General features: G+C 39.1%; 1 protein-coding gene across 2 annotated transcripts in view; it reads left to right on the top strand.

The window, feature by feature from the left end:
- LOC124721787 (importin-13) overlaps window positions 1-1,571 on the top strand; it is a 189,705-nt gene extending 188,134 nt beyond the window's left edge. For both annotated transcript variants that reach the window (XM_047246904.1, XM_047246903.1), the window contains one exon: window positions 1,309-1,571. The gene's annotated coding sequence lies outside the window, so the exon portion shown is untranslated. The remainder of the gene's footprint in view (window positions 1-1,308) is intronic.
- The last annotated feature ends 17,975 nt before the right edge of the window (window positions 1,572-19,546 follow it).

The following is a 19,546-nucleotide window of genomic DNA, read 5'->3' as shown; positions in this document are numbered from 1 at the left end:
GCTAAAAGGCTTTCTTCCGAAGTAGAAAACACGCGTACAGTCACACGAGCACAACTCACACTCAAGTGTCTCCGGCCACTGTGGCCAGACTGCGGAAAGAAACTGTGCCTCGTGGGAGCAGCAGTCTGGTGTGAGTGGTAGGGGTAAGGAGCAAGCATGAGGCAGGGAGGCAGAGGTATAGCAAAGTAGGGGTGGGGAAGATGTAGTGCTGGTTGTGGGAGCATGCAGGGTGCAAGGACAGGGTAAGGCTGCTAGAGGTTTGGGAGGAGGGGGGAGTTCCAGGCTGTGGAAGGATCCATATGGTGCAGGCTGTGAAACTGAAGCAAACTTGCTTAAGTGGGAACTCTCCCTGTGTTCCCATAAATCCCCTGGCCTTGGCCTTTGCTAGTCTCTGTCCTTCACTTATTTACCTCCATCCCTGCTCTCACTCCAGCACTGCATTACCACCTCTTCTGCCAACATACCCATTGGTCTTTTTTCCCCCATTTCTCAATTTCTCTTTTCTTCTGCCTCCCCCCTGCCCCATCCTCCTGACTGTACGTAGCAGCCATACCTGTCCCTACCGTGTCCCTGTATGCTTCCACAAGCAGCACTGCACTTTCCCCAATCCTATTCTGCTATCCTTACCCCTCCCCACCCTATGCTGCTTGCTTAACCTTCACCATTGACAGCTGTCTGCAGTCTGACCATAGTGGCTAGAAACAGTGATCGTGTGTGTGTGAGAGAGGGTTGTGCTTGTATGAATGTGTGTGTGCTTTTTACTTCGGAAGAAGGCCTTTTGACCAAAAGCTTAAATATATGGCAGTCTTTTTGTTGTGTCTGTCTGTGACTCAACATCTCCCCTAGGTGGTGGGTAGCAATCTATCGTTTACGTATTATAATTTAGTCTGATATAAATGTGCATAAATATGAAAAAGCAGGTATCAGTTACTGGGAGGAATATAATGGAGACCAACAGCCTAAACATGATGTGCACACTCACATGCGAGACAGCGCGCGTGCGCGCCCACACACACACACACACACACACACACACACACACACACACACACACACACAGAGAGAGAGAGAGATATTTTGCCTTGGCTTCAGTAGTGATTGCAAACAAAACAAAATTCACTCTCAGCGTGTGTATTTATACAGATAAGTGTCATCTGTTCATTCATTATTAATACTATATAACTGTATTTGACTTGCTCCATAATTTTTATTTTTTGGCCTCAGCAAAAGAATGAAAGCATTTTCATAGTAGTTAAAGGCACCTATCACACCTCCATAAAACTAATGAACTCATTGTATTTCTTACAGGAACCATTTCATTGCTACAGTTTCACATGATGTAAGAAAGATGCAGCTTCAAGAGATCTATTTTGGATATACTGCATTTTTAAAGAAAGAAGAATGAATTATGTTTCTCATTTCCTAAAGGTGCTTAAGTTGAGGACTGTTGTGACTATTAATGTAGAGTGCGTGTGTTTTATAATAAAAGTAGTGACATTTTCTATTGATGTAAACAGAAAAATAGTGAAAAGAGCGATATTAAAAAAAACCCTAAGACATTTACAACTAAAGACAGTTATGAATTTATTGACCTTTCTGTTGTTTTCCCTATTTAGTGTATATTGTGTTGTGTTGCAAATTTGTAGCAGTAGAAATTTGACCATTCCTTTAATTAAAATTATTGTTTTTCTTAACATTTTCAAACCAGTGGATTCTGTTCATTGGTGTGTTCGTATACTGTTAATTTGAATTTGATTATCTTTGTATGTTAGATCTCTCTTGCTAGTTTTTATGACTTCGAGTTATGTCAGAATTGTAGGAGTGAATCACTTTTTCATAAGCATGTACCTGATTAGCCAGTAGATTATTGCTTGCTTTTGTTCATGTGATTTAAAATTTTTTTGTTCGACAAGTTACTGGGGATTTTACGTAGTAACTGAAAACATCCAATTGCTCATTCTTTGTCTCCTGCTCACTAATTCTCATTGATTTCTGAAGAACTTTTACTTGTAATGATAAAATAATAATTGAATTATTTTTGTGCATTTTATAACCACTGCTTTTGTCAAAGTTACTGACTGTAGCAGAAGTATTACTAGAGGAAGAAGAGTCCTGCGTTGTTTGTTATTGATAGATAGGATTATCGTCCACTTCCAGAACAATTAACTGTCTTACCCTTTAATCCTGAAAAGTGGTGCTTACAAGGTATTGCCAGCTGGCCAATTGGGTCAGTATAAAAAAAGTGTTCATATAGAGTGACAATTATTGAACTGTATGAAAAAAAACGTAAATTAGTTATAAAATACAGTGTGCACATACTTTATTTAACATGTAAATAACAGTACAGGTATTCTGATTTAGGTTATGACATGTTAGATATGCCTGTCATCATTGGCGATGATGTGATGCAGACAAATGCGAAATTGTGCTTGACCCGCTGAGGTGTCAGAACATTGATGCTGTCGATGGCCTCCTGAATGGCTGTATCAGCTGAGCAATGATTTTCGGGTTATTGCTGTACACCTTGTCTTAATATAGCCCCACTAAAAGGAGTCTCATGTGTTCAGATCCGGAGAATATGGCAGCCAATCAAGCCCGTGCCAGTGGTCTCCAAGTACCCCAGAGCCGGAATGCGGTCCCCAAAGTGCTCCTCCAGGACATCAAACACTCTACTCCTTTGGTGGGTTCGAGCTCAATCTTGCAGGAACCTCATCTTGTCGAAGTCAGGGTCACTTTGGATAATGGGGATGAAATCATCTTCCAAAACCTTCACGTACCATTTAGTAGTCACCGTGCTATCAAGGAATATTGCACCGATTATTCCATGACTGGACATTACTCACCACAAAGTCAGACATTGAAGGTGAAGAGACTTCTCGATCACGAAATGCGGATTCTCAGTTCCCCAAATGTGCCAATTTTGGTTGTTGATGAACCCATCCAAATGAAAGTGGGCATTGTCACTGAACCGAACCATACAGGGTGTACTAATTCCCATCATTTGGTGGTAAATCAGTATGGCCAACCATGCAGTTTGAACATCCTAACACAAACTATTGAGAAGTTATGACAATTTTGTTTCATATAGTTCAATAATTATCACCCTTTTCTTGCATGACCATTTGCCTCATGACCAGACATTCCAAATGTTGGCAGGTATTTACAGTCCACTGTGATTCTTCTGAGCTCTGTCAATATCGGTATGTTTTAAAAGCTAACCCTTCTTTCTTGTACATTTGTGTAACTGTTCCTGACCTTTTTGCAGGAGAAAGAATATTGTGTGTAGCAAGAGAATGTGCATCATTTTACAGACTACAGTAAATCTCCATTAAAATATTTGCTCTCTTCCTTTCTTACTATGTTTATGTGATGTATATTTGAGGTCATAGATTTAATTTTGTATTTTAAGTCAAGCAGTTCCTCTGAAATTTATGTTTCATTTTTCACTAAACGCGAATCCTATTCTGTTAACTGTGTTGTATTTTGTTGTGGATGTGGATGTTTTTATGAGGTGCATTGTATGTTTTGTATGTCTTGCCTTTCCTAAGACTGAATTTATGTGTAACACAGTAATAAAGTGTGAGAATAATGCCTTTCTCCCAGCATCGGGGCTTGGGTTGAAAATTGTCATAAAATCTGAAATCATTATGTTTAAATTGTTTTATCAGTCAAATCTTCTAGTATCAAACAATGGAAAATCCAGGATGGAATGTAACAGTATTATGAAAAGGAAAGTTGCTACTTACTATATAGCGAAGATGCTGAGTCGCAGAACGGCACAACAAAAAGACTGTCACAACTAAGCTTTTGGCCGACAGTGCTTCTGTCGATAATAGATGACAGAGACATACATCACTCACGCAAATGCAACTCACACACACGACTGTGGTCTCTGGCAGCTGAAGCCACACTGCGAGCAGCAGCAGCAGTGCATGATGTGAGTGGCAACTGGGTGGGGGTAAGGAGGAGACTGGGGTGGGGAGGGATAGTAGGGTACGGGTTGGGGACAATGAAGTGCAGCTGGGGAGCATGCAGGGACGAGGTGGAGAGAGGGTAGGGCAGCCAGGTGTAGTCGGGTTAGACAGTGGACCGTGGACCATGGAGACCCGGGTGGGGGGTGGGGGGGTAGTGGAAAAGGAGAGAAGTAAAAAGACTGGGTGCATTGTTGGAATGAGGGCTGTGTAGTGCTGGAATGGGTACAGGGAAGTTACTGGATGGGTGGGGACAGTGACTAACGAAGGATGAAGCCACGAGGATTACGGGAACGTACGATATATTGCAAGGAGAGTTCCCACCTACACAATTCAGAAAAGTTAGTGTTGGTGGGAAGGATCCATATGGCACAGGCTGTGTGAAGCAGTCATTGAAATGAAGGATGTCATGTTGGGCAGTGTGCTCAGTAACAGGGTAGTCCACTTGTTTCTTGACCACAGTTTGTTGTTTCCATTGATGTGGACAGACAGCTTTTTGGTTGTCATGCTCACGTAGAATGCAGAACAGTGGTAGCAGCTTAGCTTGCAGATCACATGACTGGTTTCACAGGTAGCCCTATACTTGATGGTATAGGTGATGTTTGTGACCGGACTGGAGTAGGTGGTGGTGGGAGGATGTCTTGCATCTATGTCTACTACAAGGATATGAGCCGTGAGGTACGGGGTTGGGAGCAGGGGGTGTGTAGGGATGGACAAGTATATTGTGTAGGTTTGGTAAATGGTGGAATACCACTGTGGGAGAGGTGGGAAGGACAGTGGGCAGGACATTTCTCATTTCAGTCCGTGACGAGAGGTAGTCGAAACTCACTGCTGCATTCTCTGTGGGCATGACAACCGACAAGCTGTCTGTCCACATGAATGGCCACCATGCCACCAATGCACCCAGTCTTTTTACTTCTCTCCTTTTCTGCTACCCTCCCCCTCAGCCTCAGCCTCTCCCCTGCCCTCCGTCCAACCTGACTGCACTGTCCCTGCATGCTACCCAGCAGTGCTTCATGGTCCCCCACCCCTACCCTACTATCCCTCCCCCTCCACACACCACCCTCATCCTTACCCCTACCCATTTACCACTCCTGTCATGCACTGCTGCTGCTGCTCACAGTGTGGCTTCAGTCGTGTGTGTGTGTCGTGTCTGCACGAGTGGTGTATGTGTCTGTCGTCTATTTTTGACAAAGGCATTGTTGGTCCAAAGCTTAGTTGTGACAGTCTTTTTGTGTGCTTATCTGCAGCTCAGCATTTCCACTATATACTGAGTAGCAACTTTCCTTTTCATGAAATCTTCTAATATACTGGGCACATATGCAGGTATCTATTCCATTATTACATTATCATGGTTTTTAAAATTATTAGTGAATGACAGTTACAGAGACTATGTGCATACTTTATTTGAATGCTGAGAAATTTGTAGACAAGTACTCCATTTGGATCATGTAGTGCAGTTGTACATTTTTTTAGTGTTGTTTTCTGAAAAGAATTGCAAATTTCAGTGACAGGAAATGAGCATGCAGAATCTTCTGTGTGACTGAGTTTAAAAAAAGAGTCTTACTGTAGCTGGAAACTCATTGGTGAAGCACTTATGAATACCAGCAACAAAATATTGTTCAAATTTGCCACTTGTTCATAGAATAATTCCTATACTAAGAAATGAAAAATATAGAACTCTGAATGGTATACGTGTAATACCACAGCATTTGCAGTTCCTTGTTTTTCATGTTCACAATTATTTGTACTTCATTTCTCCATCTTTTACTCCTGAACAAAGACGTAGTAATGCTTTGCTTGCTGTAACTGTTGTGTGTTGTGTGTTAATTAACAGTAGACAGTTTATATTCATATCTGTCACACTCATTGCCTTCTTTCCATAGAGAAGGAGAAAAATGAAAGAAGGGAGGGAGGGAGGGAGTGAGGAAGGAAGGAAGGAAGGAAGGAAGGAAGGAAGGAAGGAAGGGGAACGTGTGCCATCTGGTTTCATAACATTTCCTATTGTCATGAAAATAAAAATGTATGGAAAATTAGTTAAAATTAATAGCTCAATGTAATTCCACTGATAACCTAACGTTTATTCTGTCTTTGAGTGGCCGTACTTGGATGTACATACTTAACTATTTCTATTTTGATCAACATTTGCAAGAAAATCTGTAGTACTGATGTTTTTACAGTGTCAGGCAGTAAATTACTGATATTGACCGTTTTTGTACTTTTTGTAACTATAAAATGTTCTTAACCTAAAATAGTGGATATTATTAAGTCGTGTATTTATTTTGATATGTCTTTTTTGATGTGTCCATAATACAATTTGTTAATGTATGACAGATGTTAATGAAAGTTTTAAAATTATTCACAGTATGTTAACATATGCTTTTGTAAGTGGCAGTCAGTGTCAAGTATCTGAATACCTTCATACAAAATATATTCCTGGGACAAATAGCGGTTATTAACCAAGTGTGATAAGCTTTCGTGTCTAAAGAGTTGTCCATTACGTCATAAAATGATCTTTGTGTTTAGTACAATCTTGGGACTAGTTTAAATGGTGCATATACAAGCTAACTCAATGCCAACTCATGCATGTATTAAAAAATGTGCTGCATGAAGTACCTGTTAAATTCCAGTGAAATAAAAATAGTTTGTAGACGTGTGAAGTAACTGCTTAAAAGCATGTTAACAAGGATGAAGGTGTAGTTCCATGTATTCTCAGTGTCATCTTCCTTCCCCAGTGGTATGAAACTTTAATGGATATTAAAGTGGATCTTTATTTAAGTGAAGTTTATTTGTAATTTGAAAGAAGAATGTGGAAAGTAATTAACCACAGTGTTAGAGGAGCTGTCCTATCATTTCCCCAGAATCATTTACTGCAGTCACAGGTGGCATTACTCAATAATATGGTTAGGCAGAAATTTGGACAAAACACCTGAGTGATGGTGCAAAATGATGAATGTATGACCATGAGAAACATTCAGTATTACTATTGTGTATTCAATGCTATGGACAGTCTGCCCCCACAGTGGCATCAGCCATGATTGTAACAAATCTTCTTCACTGTGTTTATCCTTGATTTGTTGGATTATCACCAGCATTTGTCTGCTGCTATGTTTTGTAAGATTTTGGCGCACGCACACACACACACACACACACACACACACACACACACACACCTACCTATGTTCTGCAAATCACTGTTAAGTGCATGACAGAGGGTACCACTTATTTGGAAGAATGAGTGCATAAATGTGTTTGTGCTTGCTGTAATTAGTCCAGTCTTATCTTCGTGGGTCTTATAGGAGTAATATATATGAGGCTGTATGAATTCCTAGATTCTTCACTTAATGCTGGTTTTTGAAACTTTGTAAGAAGGCTTTTGCAGGATAATAGGTGTCTTAATTGAGTTGCCTGATTCCAGTTGTGTCCCATAAATACTGTTCTCATAAGATACAGCAGATTATTTTTTGAAGTGGACAGCTTTACATTTCTGAACATTTAAAACTAGTTAGCAGTCTTTTCACCACATTAAAATCGTATCAAAATCTGACTTATTACTTACGCAGCATTTTTCAAGTAGTACTTCATTTGTAAGTAGTACTTCATTTGTAAGTAGTACTTCATTTGTAAGTAGTACTTCATTTGTAAGTTGTACTTCATTTGTAAGTAATGCCATCATCTGCAAAAAGTGCGTGGTTACTGTTCATATTGTCTGCCATGTGATTACTTTCCAACATAAAGGATCCCAATACATTTCCTTGGGACACACCTGAAATTACTTCTAAGCCTGTCCATGACTCTTCATCCAAAATATCGTACTGTGTTCTCCCTACCAGGAAATCCTCAGTCCAGTCACAAATTTCATTTCATTCGCTTTATGATAGTATCTCACTAATAATCATTAATGTAATACTGAGTCGAGGCTTTTCAGAAGTCAAGAAATACTGCCTCTGCCTGACTGCCTCGATCCACAACATTCAGGATGTCATATGACAATAGTGTGAGATGGATTTTATGTTACTGATTTTTACGGGATCCGTGTTGATTGGCACGTAGCTAGTCATTCTGTTCGAGATACGTCATTACTTTTGAGATCAGATTATATTCTAAGATTCTACAACAGATGAATGTCAAATATTTTGGATGGTAGTTTCGGGGATTAATTCTGAATATCCTTCTTGTATATGAGTGTGAATTGTACTTTCTTCCAACTACAGGTTAAAGTTTTTTGTTTGGGGAATTTATGATTTATATGCTTAAAAGAACAACTAACTCGGCCACAAATTCTCTGTAGAGTAGTACAGGGTTTTCATCAGGACTTGGAGCTATGTTCAGTTGTAGTGGTTTCAGCTGTTTCTCATCACCACTGACACATATGTTTGTCACTCGTCATTGCAGTGGCGGAGAATGAAATTGGGGCAATATGCCTGGATTTTCCTTTGTAAGGGAATATTTGAAAATAGAGTTCAGCATTTCTACCTTCAGTTTCCTACCCACAATATCAGTTCGTGTTCCATACATGTTTTTCTGGACAATAACTCTGTTACCACTGACAGCCATTACATCTGGTAAGAAATGGATTTACAAGAAACGTTTTGATAAAATTCACACACTTTCAATTTCCAACCAAATTCTCTACTCAGAAAACAGCATACTATTCACCTATTTTATTAAGTGTATGATATATTGTGATATTCATTTTTTTATTATAACATTTTGCCTTGAAATCTTATAAGAATTATACCTCTTAGTTTTTCTTCATAACAACGTCAATTTCTCTTCTGTTCTTATTTAACAGTGTGTCAGGCTGTAAATTAAATCAAGTTTATTTCTTTCATTAAAATCTAAACAAAAGAAGGGAAAATGACTATAGAGGGAAAAAAGATGCTACCTATGTGAAGTCTAAACCCATGAGTTTTGTTTTGTGAGGCGACTCTCCTTTACTCCCAAGGCCTTGGCCAATTTTTTACACACAGCAAATCTTTCATAAGAAGATCACTAAGAAATACGGAGACTATGGGAAAACAATTGCTGACATGTTGAAATGAGTAAGAAACCTAGAAGACGGGAAAAAAACTGATGATAACATGTTGAAATCAAAAAGATATGATTATGATACACATTGATACAATAAGGCACAGAGAAGCAAAAGGGTGTAAATTAAGCTTCCAAGAATAGTGACTGTCAACCTAAGCCATGATGTACTTTGTTCAGGTAAAATTCTCACCTCTCTGGAAGCTGATAATATTATGGTCCAACCAGCACCAAAAATCAAAAGATGAGGCTGAATCTCGAGCTTTCAGTACTGAATATTTGTCATACAGGACTTATAGAGACCACTGCTGGATTCCATGTGGTCATTATTGAAACTAGTAAATGAAATAATCATTAGCTGGCAACCAACATAATTTGCTTGGTGTGGTTTTTTTTACCATAACTGACTTAAGAGACAATGATTAAATTTTTACCTTTATTATTAGGTCAGGAAGTGAAGTTAACATGAAGCTAATAGCCACCACAGTAGTAAATGTTTATATGCCTATTAGCTCCACAGCTAAAGAGACTGAAAGAATGTTTCATGAAACAAAAGAAATAATTCAGTGTGTTATTTGGGAGATGAAAATGTTGCTAAGATGTGGGACTGGAATCCAATAGTAGGAAAAGGAAGGGAAGGAAAAATAGAATGTGGACTAAGGGAAATGAATGAAGAAGGAAACCAGCTTGCAGAATTTTTCACGGAGCAAAATTTAATCATTACAAATACTTGGCATCGAGCGAGGCAGCTCAGTGGTTAGTACACTGGACTCCTAATCAGGACGACGACAGTTCAAACCCACGTGCGGCCATCCTCATTTAGGTTTTCCCTGATTTTCCTAAATTGCTTCAGGCAATTTCTGGGATGTTTCCTTTGAAAGAGCATGACCGACATACTTCCCCATCCTTCCATAATCCAATGAGACTGATGACCTCGCTGTTTGGAACCCTCCCCCATATCAATCAGTCAATGTTTTTGGTAAATTATATAGTGCTAAGACAGAGATTACAAAACAAGATTTACAGCTGAAAACCATTTGCAGGGGCAGACATGGTTTCTGACAATTTTACTTTATTTACTGTACTATGAACTGGACATCAAACCTGAAGAAACTGCCAAATGATAGGAAGATTCAGATAAGTTAAAAGAAGAAGTGGTTGTGGTAAGTTTCAGAGGGTGGTGATTAACTGCAACAAGGGAAAGGGATACAACAGAAGATGGATGGGTAGTTTTGAGAGATGAAATACTAAAGGCAGCAGGGGATAAAATAAGTGATAATACAAGGCTTAGTATAAATTTTTGGAGAACCCAATGTTTTTATTTTTATTGAAAAAAGGAGAAAATATAAAAATGAAATGGACAGAAAGGGATATAGATGTCTAAAAACAAGATTAACAGAAGTGCATAATGGCAAACCAGAGGTAGTGAGGAGAAATGCAAAGCTGGTACAAGTATGTATGAGTATAGGAGAGAGAGATGCAGTTTGTAGGAGAATTAAAGAAACCTCTGGAGAAGAGAGAAGTAGCTGTATGAGTATCAGAAGCTCATATAGCAAGCCAGTAATAAACAACAAAGGGGAAGCTGAAAGATGGAAGGAGTATATGTCAGGTTCATACAAAGGTGAAAACAATATTGTGGAAAGGAAAGAATAATTTCACAGATGTCAAAGACCTACATCAAAACAAGCCACGTCAAATGGATGACATTCACTCAGAATTTTGAGTAAATGACATTCCCTCAAAATTATTGCAATCCATGGAGAGATGTACCATAACAAAACTACTCCACCTGCTATGGCACAGGAGAAATACACACAGACATCAATAACAATATAATAATTTCAATTCCAAAGAAGGCAGATACTGACATCAGAGGTTGCAAGGTAATGTCATAAATTATGCACAGAAGAACTGAAATACTGGTATTAGTTGATGTTGCAGAAGATCATTTTGGTTACCAGAGAAAAGTTGGAGTACAGTGAGGCAATACTGAGCCTACAGTTTCTCTTGGAAGGCAGACTGAAGAAAGCAAACTTACATTTATAGTATCTGTAGGTTTAAGATCAGCTTTTGATATCAACTGGAATAGCCTCTGAAACTGTAAAGGTAGCAGGGATAAAATAAAGGGATTTAAATGTTGCTTACGACATTTACAGAAACAAGACGGGTATGAAAGAGAAGCAGTATCAGAGAAGGAAGTGAGACAGGGTCGTAACTTATCCCAATGGTATTTAATCTGAACGTTGCACTAGCAGTAAAGGAAACCATGGAGAAATTTGAAAGGGAATTAATGTTCAGGGAGAAAAGTAAAAACTTTGAGGTTTGCTGAAGATGATGAAATTCTGTCAAAGGTGGCAAAGGACTTGGAAGGTTAGCTCAATGATAGGGATAGTGTCTTGAAAACAAGATATCAGATGAACACTAACAGAAGTAAAACAAGAGTAATGGAATGTAATAAAATTTAGTCAGGTAATGCCGTGGGGAAATAAAATAATGAAATGGGACACTAAAAGTAGTAGATGAATTTTCTTTCATCTGGGCAGCAAAATAACTGAGTATGACCAAACTAAAACTAAACTCCATCCGAACAGGCCGTGGAAGGCCCAAAAGTGCCGACCGGCTTCCGTGTCATCCTAAGCCCACAGCTGTCACTGGACGCGGATATGGAGAGTCACATGGTCAGCAAACCCCTCTCCACCCTATGTCAGTTTACGAGACCGGAGCTGTTAGTTCTCAATCAAGTAACTCCTCAGTTTGCCTCGCGAAGGCTGAGTGCACCCCGCTTTGCCAACAGCATTTGGCATTCTGGATGGTCACCCATCTGAGTGCTAGCCCAGCCTGACAGCACTTAACTTCGTTGATCTGATGGGAACTGGTGTTACCACTGTGTCAGGGCTGTTGGCCAGTATGACCAAACTAGAGGATATAAAATGCAGGCTTGCAGTACCAAGAAAAAAATTTTTGAGCAAGAAAAATTCATTAATACTGACTATAAATGTTAGCATCAAGAACTCCCTTTCTGTAGGTATGTGTCTAGTGTTGCCCTGAACAGAAGTGAAACACTAATAATAAACACCTAGACAAGAAGAGAATAGAAGCTTTTGAAATGTGGTGCTACAGGAGAATGCTGAAGATTAGATTGGTAGATCAGATAACTAATGAAGAAGTACTCTATCAAATTGCAGAGAAGAGAAATTTATTGCACAATTTAACAAAAGAAGGGAACAGGTGGTAGGACACATCTTGAGACATCAAGGAATCCATCAGTTTGACAGTGGATATCAGGTATATTTTTAGAGGGGTACCAACACTTTACTATAGTGAGCAATTGACATGGAAATAGACTGCAGTAGTTACACAAAGATGGAAGAACCTTGCACAGCATAAACTAATGTGGAGTACTATAGTGAGCAATTGACATGGAAATAGACTGCAGTAGTTACACAAAGATGGAAGAACCTTGCACAGCATAAACTAATGTGGAGAGCTGCATCAAACCAGTCTTTATACAAAAGACTGCACCAGCAAAATGTGGATCTGTAATTGTCTAAAAGAAGTGAAAGAGGAAAAAATCATAAATAAGAAACATTAAACAATCTCTTTGGTATAATGAATGTAATGATCACTTTGTAGCAATTTCAGTCTTGGCGTAATGAGCAATGTGTTGCCAAATGGTGAGGATGTCAAGTTAAATTTAAAATATGCTGATGCTTGTAAAAAAACTGCAATGCATGAAGAAAGCATGCAAATTAAATGGGTCTTGCAGCAGGCTGGAAGCAGGATATTATGTAATAAACTGTGAAAATTCAGGTTGATAGTATAGGCCTACAAAGGAGCTGAGTATCAGTATTTGAGACAGGTCAAAATAATTTGAGTATGAGGTGGTATACCACAAATCTAAATAGGAGCTCTTAGTTCACCCTGAAATACACGGGAAAATATTCTTTAAGACAAATTTTATACACTGGTTCTAGAGCACACTGATTTGTGTCCCTTGTATATACTACCTCAGTGACTGATGGCATGTGGAGACAATTCTAACATAATTAGAATTCCATGAAAACCAATGAGGGTTTCATAATTGCTGCCCACTAATAAAGTGTGTGGTCACTGAGAGTGACGAGACTGCTTCCCACTTTGAATGGATTCGGTAAGATTGTTAGTGAATTCTGAACTAAAATTCTGATATTCCTAAAGCAGAACATTGGGTACTCTTCAAGTAGAGCAATCTTTAGTTCTGTAAAAGTGATGGGCGCTACTGTCCCAGCTGCAGTGAGTGTAAGTGAGTGAGTTACAAATGCAATAGCAGCTAAGTCTGGAGAACATACTGGTTATGGTATTTCAGTACCAACATAAGATCATAGAAAGTAGTCCACCAACTGAGCTCTATGAGGATGCGAATTATAATCAACAAGGAGTTAATAATCGCCAATGACACCACCATGTAGCAGAATAACTGACAATTTACCCATAAATTATTATGTGTCCTAGTGTTCTGTAGTGTACGTGTGCCCACTGAGTGTTGCTAATTGACAAGAATATCATGAAGCCCATGCAGTGATGGCTGCATTAGTTTTGACAAATCCAGGAATCCCAGGTTGTGTGTAGGTGAGTTAACTTATTCATCATTACTTGCTTTGTGTGTTCGTAAGAGAAGTGCCACTAAGCAAGTTACTTAATTGTTTATTTCAGTGTGAGAATCTTATCACCCTCTGCGTCAAAAAATCATAGAAACCTTTAGAAAGAAAACTTAGCACAAAATGTGTATCAGTGAGATTGACAGTTGATGCAAGACATGTAACAGCAAGTAATGCTAAGGGCATTTACTGCATTCTATTTCATCTGGCATGTGAGCTCTCCCAGGTCCAACATGCTTCCTAGACACTTGTAAAAATTGCAGTACATAAAAAGAATTGCAGGAATAAATTCAAACTTTTTGCAGCCTCAAACGGAAGTGAAATGTTGACAATAAACTTACAGACCAGAAGGGAAAAGAAGCTTTTGAAGTGAGGTATTACAAAAGAATGCTGTAGATTAAAAGTGTACATTGGATAACCAATGAAGAGGTACTGCATGGAATTGCAGAGAAAAGTAATTTGTGACATGACTTTATTAAAACAAGTTTCAAGGGACACACAGTGAGGCATTAATGAATGAGCAGTTTGGTACTGCAGGGAAGTGTGGGGATAAATATTGTAGAGGGAGACCAATAATTGACTATAGTAAATAGATTCAGAGGGATGTAGGTTGCAGTAGTTGTGCTTAAAGAATTTCTGGTGGTGTTAGTACTTCATGCTGGAATGTGTGTAGTGTATGCAGTGATTAGTGTTGAGAAATGAGTGAACAGTGTAGTATTAGCTGTTTTCTTTACGAAATAACTTCTTTGCATAGTGTATAATCAAAACAGTATTGTACACTGTGGATAAACTAAATGATCTTACAATGTGTTGAACAGACTGGTGTCAAATTGGGGAGGATGGAGCCTCTAATCCCCATCCAGCCATCCTTATTTCCCCACCACCACCACCAACACCACAACCACAACCACAACCACTATCACTACTGCTACTGCTACTGCTACTGCTACTGCCACTGCTATGACATCATGTGGTTCAGCGGTCTGTGTAGTATTGTGGCTTGTGTATTTCATGGTGAGGTTACTCAGATATTCCACCTTCAGTAGATGGGAACTTTGTGCAGATGTTCTCCAGACCTTAGCCACTGTCATAGTAGCAAAATCGATTCCTGTATGCTGTTGGGATTATTGCTGAGCTCTTTTGAACAAAACGGCAATGAGTATATGGAGACTTTGGGCCTCATACAGTCTGATTATCCCTTGGCATTTGTAAAGCAGTGCATCTAAAAATTAGTTGAATGAACTAATTTCTGAATAGCAACACATTTTATATATGTACAGATGCATATCGAGAGGGATGTCTAAGAAACACCAGATGCCACTTTATACACTGATTAGATGCAGATTTGTCTGCTGTGGTGAGTCAAACACAGTGAATATGAAGATATGCAGGAAAAATTGCGTGACTTGGAGACCGTGATGGTTAGGTTTGTGCATAGTTTGGGAAGGTTTCATTTCTTCTTCAAGAAATATGTTTTATTAACGTGCAACATGTCACTCATAAAACAAGCTTACTGTATTTATCTATATAATCATCTCCATTACTTAAATATATCTTACATCTGTACACAAACTTTTGAAGTCGTGCTGCATTAGTTAGTGGGTCCTATTAGCAGGCAATTAAATTGTAGTTTACAACTAGTGTGCACCCTCTGGTTGCTTACAGAACTATTAGAGGATGTGCAGAGGAAATGGATGAGGCAGTCATTTGATAGGAAACAGAAGGCAGATATTACTGTTATCTATTATAATTTACAGTGTTGGCCATTGAAATTACAGCACCAGGAAGGATAGCAAATAATGAAATTTTACTTATTAAGCCTGTATATTATAGGAGGATGAATACAGGATTAAATTTGTAGATGATTTGGGAGTATACAGGCTGCTAAATTCAGTGTACAAAGTTGCCACCTCTGGCAGCATCAATAGCTCTAACTCAGCTCAACATCAAATCAAACTGAGCTCGGATGATATATATATATATATATACGGGTATGCCATTCCATGCTACTTCAACACTCTGCCACAGTTCATTAATTGTAGTGACTGGTTAATGGTGGTGTGTCAGGTTCTTGGCAACTTCTGGCCAAATGTTTTCAGTGTGTGAGAAATTAGGAGAATGTGTAGGCCAGGACCACAGTCAAACAGCCTCTGTATCAAGGTATGTCAGGAAACACGGGTAATGTGAGATCTTGCATTATCCTTTTGTAAGATAATGTCAGACAGCACGCAGCTATTGGCCTTAACATGTCAGAAATCTAACAGGAGCTGTTCTAATTATTAGCTATGAGAACCAGAGATGTTTTTGGTGTACCCAGTAGCAACCCGTACCATCATGCCAGATGCTGGTCCCATTTGATGATGATGAATGCAATATGACAATGTATGTTCTCTTCAGAGGCCTCCACACGAGATATGTCCATTATGATGGTGTATGCAGAATCGGGACTTATATGAGAAGACAACATGGTACGACATCTGTGTCCTGTATGGTCATTGGTAACTCCATTGTTAACATGCCTCACTATGCTGCTACATCAAGGAAGCCAGAACAATGGTCACCATGCTGACAGTATGTGGTGCCTCAGGCGTTATATCACACTGTCCAAGTGGATACTTATCTTGCTGCATATGAACCCATTTCTCGACTTGCAGTACACGACTTTTCAATTGTGCACATCTGAGACAACAATGTCTGTCTTCTCAGGCACTACTCTTGTGGGCTCAATGATATTCTGAACCCAGTGATTCCATATTCACATGGCACTCGTGGGATGCCTCCCGACCAAGCAGCAATATCGAGCAGAACAATAAAATGCACGCTTGATAGAGCACAGTCTAGCTGCTACCAAATTCCATCATATGCAATTTCTGAATGAGAAACCTGCAGTGTAGCCATTCCATATAAACTGAATGTTGATGGTATTGCTCCTACCTACTTTTTATGGTTGCTTGCATATCAAAGCCTGTAGTACACTTCATGCCAATTTGACACTTACCGCACACTGTGTTCACAGTCATATAATTTCATTGGGCAGCAGTGTACTTTGTGTGTTGTCGAGAAAAAGCAGGAACATTGATGTTTTATGTATTCGAGGATTCTTTTTGCAGAAGTGCTTTATATGAGAATGTTGTTATATTTATTATTATGACCTAACACACTCAGACTCTGATTCAGATATTGATACCAATATCAGTTCAATACAGTCACTGATGTACTCTGTGGCCTGACCAATAATGTCTGTTGGAGAGGTTGAAAATACATTCACAAGTGAAGCTAGATTTGTCAGTCCATACCACATTATTTACAAAATGTTCATTATCTTCTACTTGGTGCAAAAGATATTCACAAAACTGTACACGTCAAACACAGTCTTCTGGGCCCTAGTGTTGAGTTAATATGTAGTGATACGGATGCAGTTCATCATCACGCAACACTTCATTGACCAGTCTCTGAGGTATTTGGGAGTATCTTGTAATATTGGAGGTACATTTCTGACTTGACTGGTGAACTGTTTCAAGAATCGCATCCTCTGTTTGTGGAGTATGTCTAGTCCTCGGATGACCTCTGGCTGTTACTTGTAGATGAAGATTACTAGCTTCCTGAAGGTGTTGCTCCAGGTGACGATGCTGCTTTTAAGGAGCAGCAGCAGCTTCGTTATTGTATACACCCAGCACTGAACGTATATCGACATGTTCATCATTTGTGTATTCCGTCAGGAAGCTGCCCGACAGAACCAGTTATGGTTGTGCACTGTGCGGTTAGTACACACATGTATGCAGTTTAATGGATCCCACTGTCACGTGATAGGCTATTGTCATGTGACAAAACGGTATCCTGCTTATAAACAACAAGAACTAGAAAACAGATGTAAAAAGAAAAATTAAAAAAAATTTTAAAAACATGAACCTGAGGAAGATTCAAATCATAGCTCCATGGTGTCCCAACAGTATGCTCAGTGAGCTATGGTGGCTGATACAGTAGTGCAGATTGAAACACATTCCTCTGTACATTCTGATGTGTTGCACGATGTATGTGACAGTGTTGGCAGTTCCTCATTTTCACAGGTGTTTTCAAAATGCATCTGATCTGATTTATCTACATAAACTTTTGTTTTGAATCTGGACACGGAATCGCACACCGACATCCGTGTGGTGCATTTTTTCTTCACCCTGTATAGGGACCAGATTTGCGAGACATGTTGAATCACCAAGCATCTAGTAACATCACCTGAACTGATGTAGGAAAATTACCATTGCCTGTGGACTCGGATTCGTACAAATTACTACATTGGAGGTACATTGTCAGCATAGCAGTTTGGCTTCCCCTCGGAGATTCTAGTTCGACTATCTTGTTTTGTTTTGGGCTCCGGTGAACTTTGACTTGGCACGGAAGGATTACGAATTAAGTCCCTTATTGTACTGTGCCTGTTATTTCAGTGTTTGAGTATTTGTCTAGTTGAGTGTCAGATACTTAAGTGGTGATGAGTACACTAGTTAGTGTATTGACTGGATTCAGATCTCGCTCTCTGCCTGCAGCTAGTGTCACCGACTCAAAATGATCAAAAGCAGGACAGTGCTTCACAAAAAGCAGGTCATTTTTTTAAAAAAAGACTGACAGTTTATTTTAGAATCAACAAATAGTTTATACTTTACACAGTGGGATGATATGCATACTCTGTTCTCAATATGAGCAGAAAATATGTAGAAAATCTGCTATAATATCATTGCACTGTCTTTTTGTGCTGTCACTACTATTCACCTAAGGAGACAATGTACTTCTAATTAGTAGGATGCAATTGTATATAGCAAGAGCACTTCACTAAAATTCAAAATTCTCGATGAATCAGCACTTCGGAACGTGAAAAGATACAAATACTCTAGCGTGAAATAATTAAGTTAACAACTGCAGCAACAGGCTGAGCAACAAGCCACGTAACAAGCACCTTTCAAATGTGAGGAAGACTGGCACAGCTTCCACCACAGATATCTCCTGAATTTTCAGGTACGTAATATCACTGATGATGTTGTGCAGCTTAGTTCTCTTTGCAGCTAACAATCTCAAGTTGTTCTCTCTCTCTCCATAGTAAATTATGTCTTGTAGAACATGTGAGCCAATGGTTCATGTGGTTGCTGCTAAGTTTGAATTTTTTCAGTGTTGCAAGCAATCCTGGTACACTTAACGCAGTTTGGGGAGCAGATTTAGAAAGTCTCTCTGGGAAGTGACACTTTACTTGTGAGACCCTTCCGTGTAAACAGCTGTGCACAGTATCTTTAGTATGAAGTATCGTAATTCTTTATGCTCCTAACCATGAAGTGGCTTTACAGTAATTGAAATTAGACAACTACACATTAGACAAAGCTCTGGCAATAATTAAAGCTTATGAAATCTCAACGTCAGCACACTGATCGTTCGTCGAACTCTCTTCTGCGTCAAAATCTTTCCTCTTCCACAAAACTGATCAGGATCAGAAGTTGACTAATCAGTCTTCTGACAGTGATTCCAGTTATTGCATGGCAGGAATTCAGGGAATTCTTCAATGAGCATATTGTTCTACTAATAGAAACACCTATACACACAGAGTGATTCTGTTCATGCACAGGTTTTTCCAGGCTGCCATCTTTGCTTCATTATGTCTTCATTGTTCCATTAAGTGCTCACTGCTCAAAAACATGCTTTAGGAATAATACATGGTGCTCACTAATGATCATCTTGTAGACATCTGTTTAAGGAGTTGGGCATTTTGACTACTGCTTCACAGCATACATGTTGTTCAGAAATTCCCATTACAACTTTCTAGGATTTATTGAGGGGGGAGAGTACATAATATTTTGAGTAGGAACCCATGTCCAGAAATGTACTATTTCCATTTACGATGGTTTCAATTCAGATATTTAACACATTCAC

The sequence above is a fragment of the Schistocerca piceifrons genome, chromosome X (genome assembly GCF_021461385.2).
Source record: "Schistocerca piceifrons isolate TAMUIC-IGC-003096 chromosome X, iqSchPice1.1, whole genome shotgun sequence".
In the NCBI taxonomy this organism is placed as follows: domain Eukaryota; kingdom Metazoa; phylum Arthropoda; class Insecta; order Orthoptera; family Acrididae; genus Schistocerca; species Schistocerca piceifrons.
This window is presented reverse-complemented; position numbering and strand designations above follow the sequence as displayed.